This window comes from Borostomias antarcticus (genome assembly GCF_949987555.1).
Source record: "Borostomias antarcticus genome assembly, chromosome: 9".
In the NCBI taxonomy this organism is placed as follows: domain Eukaryota; kingdom Metazoa; phylum Chordata; class Actinopteri; order Stomiiformes; family Stomiidae; genus Borostomias; species Borostomias antarcticus.
Window position 1 is genome coordinate 22,834,795 of NC_140242.1, and position 19,647 is coordinate 22,854,441.

Genomic DNA, 19,647 nt, shown 5'->3' on the forward strand with positions numbered 1-19,647 from the left:
GACAGGGCTGAACAAGTGTTTAGAGATAATGTATCTCTGGGTTGAATGCAGAGCAACACCTCGCCAGTGTCCTCTGGAGGGTCTAACTGAGAGGCACTGCTGTTGCAAAGCGCTAACAGCATAATCCCCCTCACGGTGACGTCACTCAGCAGCCTGTCTCCAAACGGGACGCGGCGCAGAAACTCCGTGGACTAGTTTGGCGTTCGCTGTGCATCCCCGGACCAGCTGAACTTTCACCAGACCCCTCAACTCCAGAATCTCTGGGAAGCTGAACAATGGGTATGTTTTGACATCAATTCATTATCTAATTGTTTGAAATGAAACCTTCACCATAATTTCCCCCATAGGCAACCAGTTAATTTAGTTTTCGTGTCATTCGCGATGATTTGTCATCTGCATAACTAAAGATAAGCAACTGATCCCATTGTTTTCCATGCGTGTACTTCAATGTATTTTTATCTGACCTGGTTTGGTGCGTATCAGCATTAGGTGTAGGGTTGACCAACTCGTGGAACGCGATTAGAGATAGGTTAAGTCTTAAAGGATTTCCCTGTCGTCACGCGCCACTCGGCATGGGTTGAGCAGTTTCAAAGTTGTTAAAGCGGGCTATAGTCCCAGCAGTGAATGTGCATTCATTGTTTAAGGAGATACCCGATGACTGGCTGGCTCTATTTAATCACATTGCCATTCCCCTGCTTTCATTGATATTGATGTGAATGGTGAACATTATCATTTAAGTTTAAGCTTGTCAAACTGATGCTTTTTTCTCCAAAAGGCTGTAATGTCTCAAGAGTATGGTGGGTGAGGTTTCTGCTGTATTGTAACCTCTCGAGTCGGTCCTTAACAACATAAAGGTGCAGAGTGTAAGCAGGCCGTGACAAAATGCTTTTGGCTTCATAGGGTGCCGTATCCTATGGACTATTAGACCTACTGTTCTGGCGAGCTTTTTCCATGATAGATACATCTCACTTATATGTGACGAGTGTGACTGCATCTCCCTTAACACACTGGAATGTATTCGTGTATAGAACAACATCTACAGTTTATTTGTAGAAATTCATAGTCTATACAATTCAAGGTTCAATCGCTTTATGGATTATGGAATCCCATTTATGGATTATGGAATCCCTCCCCATTCTATGGCATCCTACAGGCTAGCTGGTCTGTGCTGCCCTGTGAGGGGTTGAACTGGAGGCTGGAATGGGTGTAATTCCTCTGTCCTGCCCAATTCTCGCTCTGACTCAGTCCCAAATGCTGGCCATCTGTGTTCCCACCCTGGGGACGCCCCTTGGGAGGGGCGAGGCGCCAATGCCACGGATGTTCAGCACTTCTTAAGGCCTCCTGGTGGACTCATGAGCTTGGGGCGGTAGGAGCCTGTCTGCCAGATGGGACAACATAGAGAGGAGGAGCACTCAGCCGCCACACTGTTCTCAATTATACTGTACAGCTAGGGAATTATCCCTCATATTCATATCATACCATAACGCGTGAGGAGTGCAAAAACCTTCTCCATAACGCAGGTGGTAGCTTGTTGATGCCCCCTGAGGTACTGTTTTGGAGGAGAGGATTCTCAGCCAGTGTTTTTCCCAATAAGGACCCTCCGTTAGCTGAGTTGCTTCTCACAGGGATGAACTCTAACAGAAAGTGAATGGAGTAGAGCCCTCACAGATGCACGTTGATTTACAGTGGTGCAGCTGAGGCTGGGGGGGGACACTGATAGTGTGAGAATGTGTGTCAGCATTCACAAGGTCCCTCTGAAGCTCCCACAGTGGTGTCTTTGTGCTCCTAATTTGGACCCATGCTCCTTTGTGCGACTTCAGTGGCTGTTAATGCCGAGGGAAGTTCAGTGAATTGCAAGTTGCGGAGTATAGACACCCTGTTTTGCGGCCCCCTCGTCCGGTATCTCCCAGAGAGGATATTGCCCTGCATGGCAATTGACTATTGTGTATTGTCCACTGGCAGAGACTCTGTTCATATTGAAATGCTCTCTGTGGGACCTTAAAACAAGGACTCTGGTGGACGACATGGAGATTTTTTTGTCCCTTTATCCTCTTAAATCTATCTTTGAGATTAGTTATTCATACCGGGCCCCATGTAAAGAGGTACTGGTCATCTTTATGGTGGGACTTTTTCTGCAGTCACTTATTAGCCCTAGATTAGACGTGATTCTATCAACAAGACTAATGGCTCTGATCTATCAGCTTGAAATAGGTTCACTAACATTGGTCCGTACTGGACTGTCAGTGATAAAGAACTCTTGCAGCTGTGCTGGGTACTTGTTGCTCTCCCTTTCCTCCCAAAAAATATCTGATGTGGATTAAGTGAAGAATTTGTGCATGGACTGGTGCAGCCCAAACTAAACAGGACGTCTTGAGACCATATTTCCATGGAAAACTGCTGATGTCCCACTGAAGTTGTAGACCTGAAGATAGCTGTCTGTCTAAATGGATTTCCCGGTCCCCTTCTGTTGGAGGGAGAGTGTCTTTGATTAACAGTGCCTTGGCCTATGGGGACACAGGAGGATACTTGGCTCTGGACTGGATGCCCAATGTGGTTTTTGACTCTGTAAGGGAGCAGCATGGATGGAGTTGAGATGTCCACAATGTCCTCCCAGATTCTACTCCTAACAGCATTGACGGAGTTGAGATGTCCACAATGTCCTGCCAGATTCTACTCCTAACAGCATGGATGGAGTTGAGATGTCCACAATGTCCTGCCATATTCTACTCCTAACAGCATGGATGGAGTTGAGATGTCCACAATGTCCTGCCAGATTATACTCCTAACAGCATTGATGGAGTTGAGATGTCCACAATGTCCTGCCAGATTCTACTCCTAACAGCATTGATGGAGTTAAGATGCCCACAATGTCCTGCCAGATTCTACTCCTAACAGCATTGATGGAGTTGAGATGCCCACAATGTCTTGCCAGATTCTACTCACTGCAAATCATGTGACTCTCACCTGCCCACTCAACAGCCCCCGTTGCCATGCACCTCCTCTATAACAACAGCTCGGAGTCTCAGACCATGTGGTCTCAGTTCTATTCTAAGGTAACGGTCCCTCAAGACATTAGCATGATGTAACAGAGAGAGGATACAGTGCAAGTGTTCCAAAGTGAGGATCATTCTAATAGACCATCCTTGGCAGTGTAACAATATCATTTGAGGCACCAGGGACATTTTCACACTGCTGATAACATTCATCTGAGCAGAGTTTTTTTTAATTTTTTTTTTTGTATTTTTATTGTTTTACTGTACAGTGGCGATGGAGTTTGCTGTCAATAAGCTTTTCCTAGTATAGACCACTTTGAGGCTGAATGTCATTTGAGAGAGATGGAGGCACCAAACAGGAAAACCTACCAGCCTGTCAATTTCGCTTTTATAGAGAAAATTGAATTATAGGTTAACATTCAGGGCTGTCTTGTGACTGGTTAAGGCTAATCAAATACAGCAAATTATGGCCTTGACTCTGAACAGTTCCACTCTGTCCCTCCTCGAGCCATACCCTGATAGCTAAAAAGAGTCAAATTGTTTTTCCTCATGGAAACTCTTGAACCCTCCTCTCAAAAACACTTTCCTCCAGTATTTACAACCATAGCTCTGCACTCAACACAATAGTCCTCTGGAAAGAGTGATTCAACATTGGCCTCAAACCTCGTGATTTAAACGCTACCCTATTGTTCATGAGTAATCTGTGAAAATAATCTTGTTGCTTACCAGTAAAAAATAGATTTTGGATCTCTTATTGGAATAAACATCTTATGGGTGCTTTTGTCTCTGTCGTTGATTTGCTTATCTGTATGATTCATGGTTCAGCGGAAACCTGGTGGTAACTCTTTTGACAATGGTAATGTTATTCTCCCTAGTTTCCACAGAGTACTGATAGACAGTAATTCACAATAACTGACAACAGAGGAGAGAACCATTTAGATTGTCACTCACTACCTTCTGGAAATGATCTAGTTTGAGGAATGTGGCAGGGAAACCGGAGTTGCAGGCGTTGTTTGAGAGCTGAGCCGTGCAGCCATCGGCACTCGGACGTCTGGAGAGCGTCTGGTTGTTTTCTCCACACAGACGGCGTTAGTGTGGAGGTGACAGAGACACAGGACTGTTGTGTGACCCTGTATCCTGAGCAGGCGCAGAGGAAGAAGCCATGACCGGGCGTCATGCCGCTGGAACACAGCGGTTCTAACTCTCAGAATCAGCAGACCTGTCAACTGACACCCACGCATGCAATAAGAGGGTGAGATAATGTTCCTCTGCTTTGAGTTTACTCAGGGTGATCTCAGCTAGAGGTCATGTTTAGGAGCCCACAGCTGTCCCCTGCAGCACCACATGACGAGGAGGGGAACAAAGGATGATGGGGAAAACCGCAGGACTCAGCCATATGCTCAATTTGGCCTTTGATGCTGTTGTTGCTCATTAGTGTTGACGTCTACCATCATTCAATAAAGTTATGTCCCTCACCTGAAAATCGAATTTCATCTCCTGGGCTGGACTTGCATAATAAGAGATGATGATATAACAACATATATTATACTGACCACATTCAATAATCAACAGTGACATGGCACCTGTTTCTTTTTTCTATTTCGCTATTATTTTTTCCAGATGTCAGTGTCAGTCTTAATGCAGGATTTCTCTGTCATCTGTATGGATTCACAGCTGTTGGTTAAATATGCTGAATGTGCTTTATGTCATAACTGATTTTTAGGCCTCCCTCGATTTGGCATAGGATCTGACTAAACATCTTCATTAAATCATTAAAGTGTTGCAGATGAGGCCCATCCTCTTAGAGATTCTCTGCAACTCTCCCTCCAGAGAGAGAGCACTGAGTCCAGTCAAAAGACCTCCTCTTCTCTTTTCCCCTCTCCTCTTCCCTCCCTCTCTTCCACACCTCCTGTCTCTCTTCAGCCTTCAACAACGGTGGTTGATTGTCCGCCACCGACATTGTGGGCCTGCCCAAGCGCCCATGTTAATTTGTTCAGCTTAATAAGTCCTTGGATCACAAAGAGGGCCATTGTGCATTGTGATATGAAATGATAGGAATAGAAGTTCCTGAGTGGGAATGCTTGCTCAAGCATGGGCAGGCCCGCTCACTTTTATTAAGCACGTATTCACTGTCCCTCAGCGGGGAGGGGGAGGGGGGGGTGTTCAACAGCCTGACCCCCCCCCCCAGAGTTCACCCTTTGAGAACTGTCACATTGCCACACGGTGGAAACAGGATGACATTTGAATAACTAAAAATGTCCCGGATATGCAAATTAGTACAGCCTCACAGATTTGCCGGGAGCAGAACATTTGTCTGGTTGGAAGCGGCCATTGATGCTAAAGATACAATCAGAGCGTAAATCGTCTTTTTTTCTTCGGCCTCTTCATGCAACACTAACGCTGCAGGGTGTCTTCAGGTGCTTGGTGCTGTATTTTGGCAGTGTTGTTTGCTGCGGGATTAGTGAATATTTGTCTGTGGAATAGCAGTTTTGTATCAAAGGTTTTGTTTAGCATGGAATGCGTTTTCCAGAAGGCCTGTGTGATATAATGGACTGGACAAGCAAGCGGACAAACACAGACGTGCTGCTGATGTGCATTCAAACACCCTCATTGACTAGGCACAGTACTGCACGCTCTGCTGCCCTTCAAATCAAATTATCCAACTGTGAACACACACATTTTCCATGACACACATTTATCACCCTTAAACTTTTTGATGCACTCTGTCCACATACTGTACTGTAACAGAGTACACACTCACACACACACACACACACACACACACACACACACACACACACACACACACACACACACACACACACATCGATGAGACACAAATCAATATGCTTTTCCGGGTTTGACCCACTTTCTATCACCCGGTTGGCAGGGTGAAATAATTCAGGCCGGGAAATGTAGCCCCAGTCAGGCGGATCTGACCAGTGATCTTGCGACGCGCCGACGCAGTGAGATGGAACACTTTCAGTTTCGTTATGTAAACTTGAAATGAGCGGCCTTTCCACTTTCCGATTATAAATCATAAATTGTTGGGCGAGTTGTTGGCGGCGGTGGGGGGCAGGCCAGGTCAGTTAGCACGCCAGTCCCGATGGCCACCCCGCCCCTGCGGGTTGGGTTAGCAAGTAAACAGATCACAGACTAGACTCTGTGATCACTTCAGAGTCGGGGCGGGTGGCTGGTGTAATTGCTCCGTATGACAGCCCTGCGGAGTTGTCAGGAGGTACTGCAGAGACGCGTCTCGGGGTTGTGACATCATGGCTGTGCCCCAAGGCAGCGGAGGTCACGCGGTCAGAATCTGGGCCAGAAGATTCAACTAGGTCACAGGATTTGATGGGGGGGAGGGTAGTGGTTGCAAAGATAGTGCAATTAAAATGATAGATTACTTCCTTTTGATCTTTAAGTAAACCCTTAGGAGCAATGGTCTCAACAACACAAGCATAAGGCAGGATGAATTGTGTTACTCTTTATGTGCAGAGACAATAACCAAAGTAAATATGTATATCTTTATTTTCACTTTGGCCATTTTCTTCAGATGAGGTTTTCGATGCCTTAGGGATTGATGGTAAGACATCGGCAGGGACAGTTCGGCTTGACATCTTGAAAGTTGCTGCTGATTGCTGAACCACCGACACATATTTTTAAACTTGACGATCGTCTCAGGTGTCATCCCAAAGTTTGTAAAGGGGGTGAATTTTCAGACCTGAATAACTCGCTTTATCTCTTAACTATATGGCTAAGCCAAAGCTTTAGAATCCCTAATAAATGACCCCGTGTGGCTTCCCCTGTGTTGCTACCTTGTCGTGGTGGGAAGGCTTGTGTGCCTCTGTGACCATGAAGGCTGTACCGGAAAGCAACACCTGGCCCTCAAGGTTGGGGGTTGGACGTGGGGCCGACAACTCCAGCCCAGAAAAAGACAACCGGTTACGGAAACTCCGACAAATGCTACAATGCTACTACGGGCCCTGTAGTAGACTTGAGCCAAATCTTTGGCAGTATGACCACTCCTAGAGAAAGCCCTTCAGGAAGCTAGGAGTGCGACAGGGAGCCTACTTGGACCCAAAACAAAGTTCCGCCTAGGAACATGGAACGTACACACCATGTATGAGACATCCAAACTAGCCCAGGTCACCAGTGAGATAAAAAGGTACAGGCTGGATATACTTCGGGATAGTGAATATCGATGGACTGGCTCTGGACGCCAAACAAGCAGGGAAGGGTCGGTTGTCCTCTACTCAGGGCATGAAGACAAGAACATTCACGGCGTGGCTCACATAGTCTCCAAAGAAATGGCAAAAACCTTGGTAGAATGGGAACCTGTGAGTGACAGAATGATCAGGGCTCGCTTCAATTCCAAACATTGCAAACTGACCATCATACAATGTCATGCATCAACAAATGAAGCTGAGAGAGAGGGCAAGGATGACTAGTATGAGGAGCTTACAACAAACCATCTCCAAGATGACATGAATGCCAAGGTTGGAGCCATGGTTGGAGCCGATAATGACAGCTGTGACAGAGCTATAGAGAGACATGGCTGTGTTGTACGGAACAATAACAGGGAGCGCCTTGTTGACTTGTTCCTTGAAAACAACTGCGTAGTTGGTGCTACCATCTTCCCACACGAGACCATACAAAAACTCACTTGGGGGTCACCTGATGGACTTGCAACTAACCAGATTGATCACATCCCCATCAATGGGAAGTGGCGCAGGTCCCTCCAAGATGTTAGAGTTTGTCGTGGTGGAGATTCCAACAGCGACCACTACCTGGTGACAGCTAACATCAAGCTGAAGCTCAGGGAAGTTAAACAACAGGGTCAACGAAATAAACAACTCGAAATTGGCAAACTGAAATGTCAAAACACATACATACATACATACATACATACATACATACATACATACATACATACATACATACATACATACATACATACATACATACATACATACATACATACATACATACAGGCTGTCAGGGTATATCTAGTAATACACATGCATACATACATACATGCACACCTCTATGACACACGGAACGCTCAGGCACTGTTGTATTATCTGATAGATAATAGACTTTTTAAATGCAGATTGTAGTTTAATTGTAGATCAGTCTGATTTCAGGCCTGATCATAGCACCATCTCTGCTCTCTCCCTGGTTTTAAATTATGTGATACATTGTATGTATAATAAGAGGTATTGTGAAGCCCTCTTTGTTGACTTCTCTAAAGCTTTTGACACAGTTGATCACAGACTACTCAATCAAAGACTGTTATCTACTGGTCTGGACCAGACTGCATGTATTGTAGCTGGTTTTGAAAATTATTTGACAGACAGATCTCTGTGTGTACTTACAGAATCTGGCTTTTTGAACTAATCAGGGTATTCAACAAAGTTAAATTGTGGGTCCAGTTTTATTCACACTCTTTATACAGTATTAACAATACAGGGCTGTAATCTGCACCTGTATGCTGATTACATTGGTGCATGCTGTTGCCCACACAGCTGACCAGGCAAAGCTGCAATCTGCATTTACTAGTGCTGAATGCTGATGAGACCAAATATACAGTATTTTATTCTCCAAATCGCATAGGGACTAAGGTTTATTTACTCTAGATTGGGTTCACATTGAACATGTCCCTGCATGCAAGTACCTGGATATTTGGATAGATGATACACTTTCCTTTAAAAGGCATGTAGATGAGCTGGTCAAGACAAATAGATCATGCCTCTCAATGAGCAGCAGAAAACAAATGATCCAGTCCACTTTTATGCCAGTTCTTGATTATGGAGATGCAGTCTATCACAGTGCACTGCGTTTTATAACTGTAAATGTTTAGTCCACATCACTGTACACTGTATAGTAATGTAGGCTGGCACTCTCTCAAGTCATGTACTGTACAGTAGGTAGATCCATTGCTCTCTTTTTATGTAGAAGACCCTGTATATTTTACTTTGCATTAAATAATTTGTATACATTTATTTTATTTATTTTTATTTTTTATTTATTTCATATTGTATTTGTATATATTGTATTTTGTATTTACGCTTGTATTTTTGTATCTGTATTTTACTGAGCATGTTTTTGTACGTAAGGCTCTGAGGATTTTTTCTTAATGGGACTCTGCTTAGATAAAGGTTAAATTTAAATTTAAAAAAGGGAAATTTAAAAAAGACTGGAAGATACATTTTCCCATTAAACATTTTGGTTTCTATCAAAACTACCAGCAATATTTCATTTTGATCTGAGGAAAAGTGAATCATTACCATAGGTCACATCCTTGTTACCTGCTGACCCTGTTCAAAAGCCAACATTTTTCCCCTGCTTTTAATTATTTGCTTAATTTATTCTTTCCAGATGATAGACTTCAAATGTCCATGAAACCAGTGTGCTTCTCCTTTGATTATAATGGAGGACTTTCTATAAAGAGAAGTAATATACTAGTTTGGATGGTAGAGAAGTAATATACTAGTTTGGATGGTAGAGAAGTAATATACTAGTTTGGATGGTAGAGAAGTAATATATTAGTTTGGATGGTAGAGAAGTCAGTGAGCAGCAGGGGCAAGTAGGTAATCCCCTGCAAGGTCATTTGAAGGGAATGAGAGAATACACTTGGAATACATTAATCTGTTTTTGAACTGTGGGAGTGAGGTGGTGGTGGTGGTGGTGGTGGAGGAGTAGAACCATTAAAGAAAGAGCCTGTAGGACTGAGCTGTTGGCTGTTTGCCTGTGGAGCATATTCAACCTTTCACAGATCCCTCTTTGTACTCCGCTCTTTCAATGCTGCTGCTAAACAACCGTAAGACAAAGGCATCTGGGGTTCCCCTCTGCACCAGCGAGAAGTGCTCACCATATGAAGAGCCACGCTGGACAGCCTGGAACCATTCATACGCATCCAAAAGGCCGCGTTTAAGATGTATCGAGCAGACTTTTAAATGTAAACCCAAGTAACCCTCTCAGATTTCCTCTGGGCCTCCTCAGACTAGATGAAAAGATATCCTTTAGTGAGCTCACTCATAGACCCAGGGCGTGTTAACCAGGGAGACCTATGGGTGTTTATGTGGAATACAGAATGCCCAAGAATGGCTTCCACTGTGCATGAGAGGCAACAGCTTTGAAAAGGTCTAATGTAGATTGAACTAACTGATATCCTGTTATAATGTGATAATCTCAGAGCTTCTCCTGGTCAGGCCATTTTAGTGACAACGTGTTACAAAGACAATACACTCAACGCCTAGTCTCAACTGCATCTCTGAATCTTTAGGAGCACATCTTGGATGCTATAACAAAAAATATGACTAATCCTAATGTGACTGTGTAGAGCCAGAGTCTCGGGGCAATGATCGTGATGGTCACACTGTTCAGCCAAGAATGATCTTCCTGTGTCTCCGAGTGAGGCTTACATAGTCTCCTTCTCATCCTCCTGAGAGAGACGTGATAGGCATATCTGCCAAGCAGATTAGAATATCTGGAATAGCTGAGCACGCTTCCACATGAGGCGACAGCTGCAGGAAACCTGATAGCTGGCGTGTCGAGGGAGCGTGTTTACTACCAAAGACTGTTTGGAGAAAATTCAAATGAAAAACAAAATAGTTTCTCCACTACATACAGTAGGGACTCATTATTACGGAACAGGTCTAGAATATACTTTTGCACGCCCCTAACATAAATACTGTGTGTGAAGACAGTGAAGATTAATCAGCTGCTTTTTGGTTTGTGCCAAAGTAGAACAAATGTTTTGGATGGGGTGTCCAGCATCTGTTGTATGGTTATTGGCCCAGTATAAGCTAAGGCTTTTCTGTGGTTTCTGAGGAAATGAAAAGTTAAAACACTGAGGACAGTGGGAGTGCTTCAAACCCCTGGACTAAGAGAACACCAGTGAGCGGAAGCTCCAGGAGGGGGGGAGGAAACCCCACATGTGTCACCCTGAAAAACAGCGTGACCCCAGAACTAGGAGGCTGAGACGGGGGGGAGAGGAGCGAGCGTTACTGCATGATATCATAACACCGCTGCGAGCTCTCACAAGTCATTTTAACATTTGACCTCGCCGGCACTTTGAGAAACGAATGCAGTAACAATAGTTGCCACAGCTGATGTGGGGAAACAGCATGGGGAGAAAGGAGAACATCTGGTGGTTATAGAACAACCACCCTCTGGCCTCATCTGGAGGTTATAGAACAAGCAGCCTCTTGCCTCATCTGGAGGTTATAGAACAACCACCCTCTGGCCTCATCTGGAGGTTATAGAACAAGCAGCCTCTGGCCTCATCTGGAGGTTATAGAACAAACAGCCTCTGGCTTCATCTGGAGGTTATAGAACAAACAGCCTCTGGCTTCATCTGGAGGTTATAGAACAAGCAGCCTCTGGCCTCATCTGGAGGTTATAGAACAAGCAGCCTCTGGCCTCCTCTGGTGGTTATAGAACAAGCAGCCTCTGGCCTCAGGTGAAGGTTAAAGAACAAACAGCCTTAGGCTTCAGTTAGAGGTTATAGAACAAACAGTATCTGGTCTTAGTTGGAGGTTATAGAACAAACAACCTCTGGGCTCAGGTGGAGATTATAGAACAACGAGCCTCTGGCCTCAGGTGGAGGTTATAGAACAGCCAGCCTCTGGCCTCAGCCAGTACCCTACTGCTCCCCACAGGCTTGGGACCAATTACAGCCGTGTAGAAACATGCTGGGGAAAGTGGACTCAGCAGCCAGATGTGAGAGGCCTAAATGAGAAGCATGATTCAGTATTTCCTCCCTGTGTGCCATACTTTATGCTTTATGAAAAAGGGTGAGGCGTCTGTGTGTGTGTGTGTGTGTGTGTGCGGTGGGGGTTGGGGGGGGGGGGGGGGGGGTCCACTTGGCAGAGCCCAGCATCCAGCAAGCTGGGTTAATTTAGGCAAAGTGAATAACATCAGTCTTCTGGACAGCTTTCTATGTTTTGTTCTGTTTATTTTCTGCAAACCCATTAACAAATGTGATTACTGTATCTTTTACTGTGTTTTTCTACTTGAGGGATGATGTCTGTGTGTGTGTTTGGCTGTGGATGGGCCCATAGTGAATCTAATGCGGGGTAATAGGGATTCAGGACACATTAAAGTATGCACTGTCGGAGGCATGAGCCGGCCTAATTTGAGTCTGTCGCATCGAGTGGGTGGAGGGCAGTTTTGTGAAGAGGGAGAAACACATGGAATTCATTTTGACAGAGACTATTGTCTCATCCAGTGTTCTCATAATGTACATGGTCCTCTTTTGTGGATGGAAGAACACTCTTGTTCTGTACAGTCATGAGCGAGGCGTGGCAGCCGTGCCCAGTGTGTGCTGCTTCTGCTTTCCCACCCTTCCTAACCTTCGAGTAATGGAATGACCTGCTCTCTGAGAGGTCAAGGTAGATACATAATTCATCATCAAATGGAGAGGCATCAGTTTCCAGCACCTGACACCTGTGCTCTTGTATGTACTCAGTTGGAGTAACACAAACAAACAAATAAATAAATGGTGAATACATTACATGGCCGCCCCCTGTCCCCCTGACAGTAGAAATGTCAAAGTTGGGGTTGCGGCGGTCTCTGTCTTGCTGGGATGCTGGTCTGGGAGGCGGGTCTTGTAGGGCAGGTGGGGGGACGGCGGGGGGGGGGGGGGGGGGCATGACGAGGGCGCCGTGGCGAGCGGCCCATCAGCCCCTTTGTAGTCATGGCGCGGGCGCCGGGTCCTGACGCCGTCCTCTCGGGCCGGCTGGCGTGCGGAGGAGAGGAGAGGAGAGGAGAGGAGAGGAGAGGAGAGGAGAGGAGAGGAGAGGAGAGGAGAGGAGAGGAGAGGAGAGGAGAGGAGAGGAGAGGAGAGGAGAGGAGAGGAGAGGAGAGGAGAGGAGAGGCCCGGCAGGGCTGAATGGAGGAGGAGGTCCCTGGGAGTGCCGAGCGCCGGGTGGGGGGAAGGGGGGGTGGGAGCCGTGGGGTCAGGGGTGAGAGGTTGGCAGCGTGAGGCGGAAGACAATAGGGCCGCCTATGGGGAGGGGTGTGGAGAAAGAGCTCCCAGCAGCTGAAAGAGAGAAGGGAGGCAGGGGGGGGGGGGGGCGGATAGAGAGACTGGAGGGGGGGGGGGCAGTGGTCATGGGAAGCCCCCAAGATTATCCTGAGAGTCTGGTCTCTATGGCTCTGTTTCATTATGTCTCTATTGTGTGTTTGTGTGTGTGTCTGTGTGTGTGTGTGTGTGTGTGCGTGCGCGTGTGTGTCCATTCGAGCGTATGGGTGTGCCCGCACGTTTGTGTGTCTGCGCCCTGTGTGACTTGACAAACTAAAAGACCTCCAATGTTATTCACGAAGGCAACAGCTGTAGCGTGGGAACTTGGTGGAAGAAGCTCTGAGCGTTTGGAAACGCTTCTCTCTAGCATTAATCACAGCAGCATATACCCATATTGAATATATGCTGGCATGCTTGCTGCCTTGAAATGGTGCTACTGTATTGTCCAGACTTACACTCTCAGGGGTACAGCCTTTCCCTTTGATTGAAGCACTTTTACAATGGATTCTATAGGAGCAGCTGTTCTTAATAATGAATATTTATGTTTGTGACAGTTGAGTACTCAGGTTTCACATGGCTGGGTAACAATGTCAAGTTTCTGTTTCACTTTGCCAGGAGGAAATTCAGCTGTAATGAGACGTGAGAATACCAGACAAAGAGGGCAAGAAAACAAACAACATTCAAAATTCAACTACACAGTCTGCTTATTTCTGCATAATCACAGGTTATATATAGGATACAGTTACAGAAGCAGGACACATACATTTCAATGAACCTCTTGCTGAGCTACTGTAAATATAAAATGGCTTCTGATGATGTATTTTGAGATAAATGTAGGTTCACTGAGGTGAGGTTCTGTTTTATCCTTCATACTGCCTCGCGCTAGTGAACAGCAGTCACCTCAGGAGGGCTAATAGCTGCTCTATGTCAACATGACAGATCAGCCAGACAAGTGGGTGCAATTTCAGCTGATGACCATTATCGTTAGTCACCACTGAAAGCTTCATTAGCAGAGGTGTGTGAGTGAGTGTGCTCACTTCCTCAGAGAGATGGAGTCAGATCAGAGGGACACCATCTCCCCAGAGGGGTGTCATTACAGGTTCTGTACCCCTGCTAAAGAGGATGCCTTAAAGAGCTATTGCAATATGCCCATAGACCCTCGGCACAGCAATGTGACTTTTGTGATCCTCAAGGTGAGGGCATCCCGGTTGTTGTAATCTGCTACTGTTATTAAGGAATAATGTTAGAAATAACATTTTCTCTCAAAAGAACCCAGACTAAATGATTTCCAGACATCTCTAGAGAAGCAAAGAAAGGAGCCTGTCCTGGCCTGCAGAGTGGAAAGTTTCCCTCCAAGTCCTTTCAGTGGGTTCTTTTATTATAGAAGAATATTGAATGGGCTCCATTTTACCCTTGTGAGCAATTGAGACGTGCTTTGTCTTGATTTATAGCCTAAATTTTTTCTAGTAGGCCATACTTGCTGGGGAAATTTGAGATTGTGGCCATTTTGATTTCAAAACTATTTTAAACACGGTGACATACACACTGAAGATATGTCAGGATTATGGTTTAATGTCAACAGAACTGGTTGCTGGATAGGAAGCTGCATAACTCTGCATACTTACTGACTTCATAAGTGTGGCTCACCACATACAATAGACTCAGATCTTTCCAGACCAAAGGCAAATGTTAAAGATCTGCTTCTTTTTTACTTTCACAAGAGAATAGAAAACTAATCTGCCTCACTGAACAGTGGCAAGTGGCATATGGTCTTCCAAACACAACCCAAAAAAGATAGTGGTATTCTCCGTATGGGAACAACTGCATTAGGCATTGGGCATGTTTCAGTTTTTCTCACCCCCCAGCCGTGCTCTCCTGGATCAAGCATAACGTACAGGTAAAGACCCCAGGGATCTTTAGGACGTAGGGTCTCCAACTGATGCTCTTTGAGCCTGGTGACAGCTCCTCACGGAGCAGGAAGCACTGGTAATACGAAGCATGTGTGTTTCTCTCCTTCCTGCTCCCAGCAGCCAATCCCACAGCCCCACTGGAGGTGCCAGCACCAGGGGTGTGAAGTCACATAAGAGGGGAGATGTGGCTGCCAGGCATCCCACCATGGGCTCGTCTGCCAGACCCAAAATCACAGAAACACAAACATGCAATTAGAGGGGTGCTGAGTCAGAGGGTTAGGGCATTTATTTGGTCGAACACTAGCAATTACACAGGCGAGGGAATTTGTACCAGAGAACAGCACAATGGTAGACGTATCCGACGTCAAAACCAGAGATCCAGAAGCTCCACGGAGAGGTGGTTTTAAAAGAGAATTGTAACTAAGGTCAATGATTCTTGACCAGACCCTTAATGAGAAGGGGTGTAATTGAGTGCTAGCGGGCTAATGGACGCCTAACGGCCAAATGTGTTGGTGCAGTATGCATGAAGATATCCACGCAGCACACAAGAACCTTGGGGTTTGTTTCTAGAGGTTGAAGTCCAGGAAAGTGCTCTCTCGAACATCTGAAGGAATTGGGACGTAGTAATCCATGTGTTTCTGATCAGTTTTCAAAGGCTGCTGTTTTTTTCAATCATGAAGCTACAAAGCAGATTTTGGGGGTTTTATGAGTCATTTTACGAAGAATTTGAGATTCAGTTGAACCAGAGTGACCCTGTTGTACACATTTGATGCTCATATAGCCTACAGTAGCATCATTTGACTCTGATTCACTGCTTTTCTGTGCAGTCTGTTTGGCATTTTGTGGCATTCAAGTTGTTTTCTGCCAGAATTACCCCAGCTACCACAGAATGTCTGTTTTGAACTCCATAAACAGTGTTTTCAAACTATTATATTATAAACATAGGCCAGAGGCATGCATCTTTTAGTATATTGCCTAGACTCCGACATAATAAACAGAAGTAATCGCCTCGTTACTGTTGGTAAGCCCATTGTAGTTTCTCCCTCTCATTTCTCTATAATGAATAAGGACAGTTCCTCTTTAATGGAATCTCCAGTTGCTCACAGTAAAACGTTGGTATTTCCTCTGTGGAGGTATGATCAAGGGCTTCAGTCACCTGGGGTTGGAAGAGGAAAAAAGACCTGATGCAGTATTCCTGTTGAACATCACAGGCCCTGACCTTAGCAAAGGCCTTGTTGACATTTTGTACTCGGAGAGCTTTGAGGTTAGTTCGACCTAAATGCTGCCATACTGTGTGTAGATATAAAGCTAAAGTTGTATCCATCAATGAATTTCAAGTGCTTTTGTTCTTGTTTAGTCACATTTTAAGTGGGTCAACAACATGTATAATGAGTATATGGACCAGTGGTTAACACATCAATGGCGTGGTGCAGCATGCCAAAACACAAGGTCAGAAATGTAGAGCACATTGACCTATGAAGAACATTTCACAAACTAGGTCAACACAATTGATGGTTATCACCACGTTGCTGTAAGCCTGACACCGGCTATAACACAGGTCTTGAGAGATCCCACTCTGGTGGAGTATATTATCTCACTCTAGAGCTCTTTAAAAATCTCTTTGGGAGTCAAGAAACAGGATGCTCCCACTTTTCTCTTTATCAATGTTTTATGAAAACATCCTCCTGGGTGATTTGAGGATCTTGCTGCTCCGACGTTTCCCCTCGGTTCATCTCAGGTGATTTCCGTCTCTGCTCGCCCTGCTCTCCACTGCTCGGTTAGAGGGCTTGCCATGGCGAGGCTGTTGTTTGTGTGTGTGAATGGCACCTGCTTTGGAAGAGGCTTGGCCCCATGAGAAGCCCTTGCTCTGTGTGGGACAGGCGGGCGGCGGGTCTTTGCGGGTGAGCGAGCACGGAGAGGCCACTCAGGCCCGGTCTCACGCCATAAAGCCTGACCCACAATGCAGGCCCCTGCATTCGACTGGGCTTTATCATCATTCAGATTGTGTCCTTGACAAGGGGGCCGGCCCCCCTCTCTCTTAGACCTCATGGCCTGAGATTGCAGGACCCTCGGTAGTGACCTGCTTTGTCACCTATGTGCGCCTGATATTCTCACATTCAGCCAATCAGAGTTTTTTGGTAGACGACTCGGGACTCCAGTCACGCGCCATGCCTCAATTGTTCTGGGGTAATGTTGATGTGCTTCCCATAGAAGGCTATCCCTCTGGCCTGAAAAGCCCTGCAGCACAAGATCAACTAAGCATACATCCAAGTCAAATAACATCGAACATTTTAACATTATGTAAGTCCCCTTCATGATGGCTGGAGTGACGTCCTTTGAGTTTCACCAGCCCTCACGTGCGTCTGCTCTTTCAACGGAGTACACTAACAGAGAGTTGTGGCTTGGATCTGGAAAGCGTTATTGTTTTGAAGGAGGGTTGGAGGGGAGGAGAGTGATTGTTTTGAAGTTCATAAGTGCAATAACCACTGTTAGGGCTGTTCATCTGAGGGGGCTTCAAACTCCAAAGTTGTTCCCTCTCTTCTCTAATGTTTTCCCTGGAGGGATTTGGGCTAAATAAAGAATTGATTTGTTACAACATACAGTACAGGTACAGTACACGCTACGTCAGTAGATACTACAGTATGCCAGCTCAAAAGGATGCTGCCCTTTGTTGAACTTTACCTTCGTAATACAGGCATATTTCAAAGCCATGGGCAGGGATTTAATCAAAGAAGGAAGTAGCTGCATGTGAGCGGAGTTTTACAGAGATGTTCCAAAAGCATGATCGTCTCTGACACACAGACAGCTACTGCGCAACCAAGGGATGAATTCTGGACATGCCAGTTGTATCATCAAATGTAAAATTAATGCAATATCTTGAGTAGCAAGATTGCACTGTGTCATTCATTCATTTCATGCTGCAGTATGTTTACCATGACTAATATGAAAAACGACAAAGGGATGACAGTGGCTTATTAGTCAGGAGAGGGACAGAACTGGAGAAGTGGACTCCCTATGATCAGATAACTCCTGCTCTGTGAACTGGCGCTGAGTAGACCTGAATGCGTATCAACGAGGAGCGGCATTACTGTCACCTTCACTCATCTGTTTCTTCTTCAGTTCTCACAGTCATTTTAGCGGGATAATTACACGGCTCGCCATAATGCCAAAGCTTCAAATGAACCACTGTCCTCATTAGTATCAATCACATCCAAAACACCCAAGCGTACAGTGTAGAATCTGCAGGACGTCCCATGTAGGCCGCAATACAACAACATGTCAGCTAATACAGCCAGCAGTAGACTACTTCCTCTCTGAGAACGGCGTAAGCCTCTGTCTCTGATCTTGTAGAGGAGTGACAGCCAAAGTGGCTGCAGATTTGCGCCGCGTTTGTTGTGAGAGTCCTCGCTAGGTTCACTTCCCTGACCCCTGAGGCTCCGCCCCCCTGCCCCCCGTGGTCTCATATCCGTGAGAAGAGCCCACTCCAGCACTAACCCCAGCCCCAGCCGCGGACTAGCTGGCCCACTCTCTCATTAGCATGCCTCAGGAGTCTGCTCAGCTTGTCTTTGTCAAACAAACACTGCCAAGACCCCCCCCTGTCTGTGACTCTCTTTCTCTCTCTTTCTATATGTTTTTTTTCACTGTCCTGTCTATCTTTGCACTGTCCTGTCTAGTCTATTGTTGTCTATCCATCAGTGCCAACTGATCAGAACAAATTCCTTGTATGTGTAAAATACCTACTTGGCAAAATCAAATCTTATTCTGATGTCTCTCTCTCTCTCTCTTCCCCTTTCTCTCCGTTGCTCTGTCATCTTTTATATCATTGTGCCCCGCCCCCTTCTCCCTCCATCTGCTTCTAGTTGTTTCTTCCATTCTCTCTCTCCGTCTCTCGTTCAATCTCACACTTTATTTCACTTGTGCAAACACGGCGGTCACTCCCCGGTCTCGTCTCCAGGAGGGGGCTCGTCCCCCGTCTCTTGTCTCCTTTTGTCTGGGAGCTGGAAGTGGGCAGAGGGAGGGGACCCAGTGGTCAGAGGTTGTTGATGTATACGCCAGAGGACCAGGGGGGCATATGGTGCAGATCAGAGTGTGAAGGGTCTGCGACTCAACCCCCCTTAACCAGTCCCCCCCCCCCCCCCCTCGCCCCCTTCAACCGCAGTCGGATGGGAAAGAGAGGCAGGCGATTGTGTGCTAACATGCACCCCCCCACCCTCCCCCAAACCTCCCCCACCTCCTCCAGCACACAGCACAGAGTGGGCCTTTCATCCACGAGCCCTACTCTCCCACACGCACACACACGCACACACACGCACACACACACACATCCCCCCTTGTGATGTAACAAACCCATTCTTAGTGGGCAGGCAGCCCCCCTGATTGTCATTCATGGTGCTACCACGTTAGACATAGGCTGAGACGCCCCAGAGGAGGGTGTGTCCTTCAGTGTGTGTGTGTGTTTGTGTGTGTGTGTGTATGCGTGCGTGTGTGTGTGTGTCAGACCCAGACAGAATTCCCAAACAGACCGTGCAAATAAAACAGATGAACAATTTTCTTGTGAAAGTGGGTTTGAAGTGAGGTAGATAGCTGGACCGTTAGGTTTATAGACCAGTGTTTATAGACCACTAAGCCCAACCAAATACCGTCTGACAAGACTCTACATCCTGGACAAGATCTGTTATATACAGAGTAGCTGAGGCTCAGGCAATCAAGACAAGAGAGA